Below are 2,500 nucleotides of genomic sequence, written 5' to 3'. Positions count from 1 at the left end.
GCTTGAGACAGCTTTATTTGGGTGGAGCTCGTGGCGGGAGGGAGGGCTGGGAGCAAGAGAGAGAGAGAGAGAGAGAGGAAGAAAGGAGAAGATTGAATAAAGGAGACGACAAGAACCACAGAGAGAGAAAATAGGACTAGAAACGAAAGCAGACAGAAGTAGATAGATAAAATGAGAGAGAGAGAGAGAGAGAGAGAGAGAGAGAGAGAGAGAGAGAGAGAGAGAGAGAGAGAGAGAGAGGGAGAGAGAGAGAGAGAGAGGGAGAGACTGAGAGGGAGGGGGGGGAGCAGCTGGAGGGGAGAGGATAATGATGTGGGCTACAAGGGGAGGAATGATAGGCATTGCTACTTTGCTTACGAGGCCTGAGAATAACAATTTGTCGAAACAGAAGGGGAGAGTGAAGATAAAGAAGACAATAATTACATGGAAGAAAAATAGAAAAAAAAAAGAGCTGAAAGAAAAACAGAAGAAAAGATAATATGAATCTGAAATAACGTACAATGAATGGATAATAATAGAGAAGGGTAAGTGCAATATGAGATGCATAAAAATTTTGAAATACAAAGGAGAGAGAGAGAGAGAGAGAGAGAGAGAGAGAGAGAGAGAGAGAGAGAGAGAGAGAGAGAGAGAGAGAGAGAGAATGCCCAATTATCCTCACCAGTGTTGTTACCAGATTTACAGTTTCTTTTATTCCATTTCTCTAGACCAGGAATCTTGTACCTTTTTCACCCAATTTCCTTCCCCTCCACCTTCCACCAACATTTTCTCTTCTCTTCCAAAATCACGGAACACAGAAAATTACTATTCTTTATTCGGCATTGTATGGTTATTTATTTATTTACTTATTTATTCATTTATTTTGTAGTAGCAGTTGTAGCCCCAAGTTCATCTAAAACTTAAACCTAATGGAAAAGAAAGTCGAGAGATGCTTGGATAACCAGCCAGGTGAGTCGCCCAGTTATATCGGTGCCACCACATGAAGGCGTCTCTTTCCAACACCATGAATTATTTTAGTCAAATGTATCAGGAGACTTACCGACCAAAAAGATATAATAAAATAATCCATATAAGGTAATGACAGGCCAGGGACGGACATTACTTCCATACCTTACAGCTCAAGCAACGATACAAACCCCAAGATGTTCCCAAAGGTGTTATTTGATGGGTAATGATGGCGTCCCAAACACAAGGGGAAAAAAAAAAGGAAGATTCTCATTTTTTAAGAAACAGTTCACATGAGTTATTCTTTTTTGTGTGTTTGGTTGCTTATCCCAGGAACAAGGAACCAAAGGCCAGGAGCCCGCAAATTGTTCCCTCCAAGAAGAAAAAGACAAGATAACAGAGAGCCAAATTCAAGATCCGAACATGTCGAGATGCCTGGACACAGTGCTTTCGAAAGACTGGAGATCATAGGCAGTAGGAAACACAGACGAAGGAAGACAGTTCCAGAGCTAACCTGTTCATATATGAAGGACTGGGAGTAACAGTTAACTCTTGCATTAGAGAGTTGGGCAGAAAAAGGATGAGAGTTTGTTTGCTAGACGGGTGTTACGCGCTTTTCAATTGCTCTTAACACCACCCACTTCATCTAGAGAGCCAATATTTTTCACTGAGGAATAGCTTTTCAGTTAATAACCCTTGCCCTCTTTGTAATTAGGGATGAAGAGATAGTGATAGGTAGATAGGCAAGAACGTAGGTAACTAGATAGATACATAGACAAGTAGATATATAATAACAGATACAGCAGGTGAGCAGACTGATAGATAGCTACATGTATAACAGGTAGATAGATATACAGATATTTAGATAGGCAAATAGACGCAAATGAAATAATACACAACAGAGAGAGAGAGAGAGAGAGAGAGAGAGAGAGAGAGAGAGAGAGAGAGAGAGAATCACCAAGTCAAGAAATATAAATGAGAATAAAAGTAAAGGAATGGAGAATTAAAAAGTCAGCGAAATCCGACCGTAATTACATGCAGAAGGGACGAAAGAGAGAAAGAAAAAGCAAAAATAATGGGAAAGAAATCCGCCAGTTAATAGACGAAAATGATTATACCAGATAAATATTTGCCCAGCCATTCTGAGGGAAGTGTGGGTATTTGTGGAGAGAGAGAGAGAGAGAGAGAGAGAGAGAGAAAGAAAGAGAGATTGCGTGTGTTAATTTTGTATGTGTATGAAGTGGTAGGGGAAGTAAGTGTGTGTGTGTGTGTGTGTGTGTGTGTGTGTGTGTGTGTGTGTGTGTGTGTGTGTGTGTGTGTGCAATGAAGAGAGGGGTCGTTTGGGGAGATACGACACGGCAATTTACTCTGGCTAAAACATATTACGGAAAAAACACACACACATGGTAGGGTAAACAGGGTAAAAGAAAATCAGTGAAGGGAATGTTAGGCCAGAAAGAGAGAGAGAGAGAGAGAGAGAGAGAGAGAGAGATGAGGGAAGGAGGGAATTAGAGCAAAATGAATTCAGATCGCAAGAGCAGGAATGAAATGATTAAAT

The sequence above is a fragment of the Coenobita brevimanus genome, chromosome 110 (assembly GCF_032717465.1).
Source record: "Coenobita brevimanus isolate Jiangsu-jjx chromosome 110, ASM3271746v2, whole genome shotgun sequence".
NCBI lineage: Eukaryota > Metazoa > Arthropoda > Malacostraca > Decapoda > Coenobitidae > Coenobita > Coenobita brevimanus.
This window is presented reverse-complemented; position numbering follows the sequence as displayed.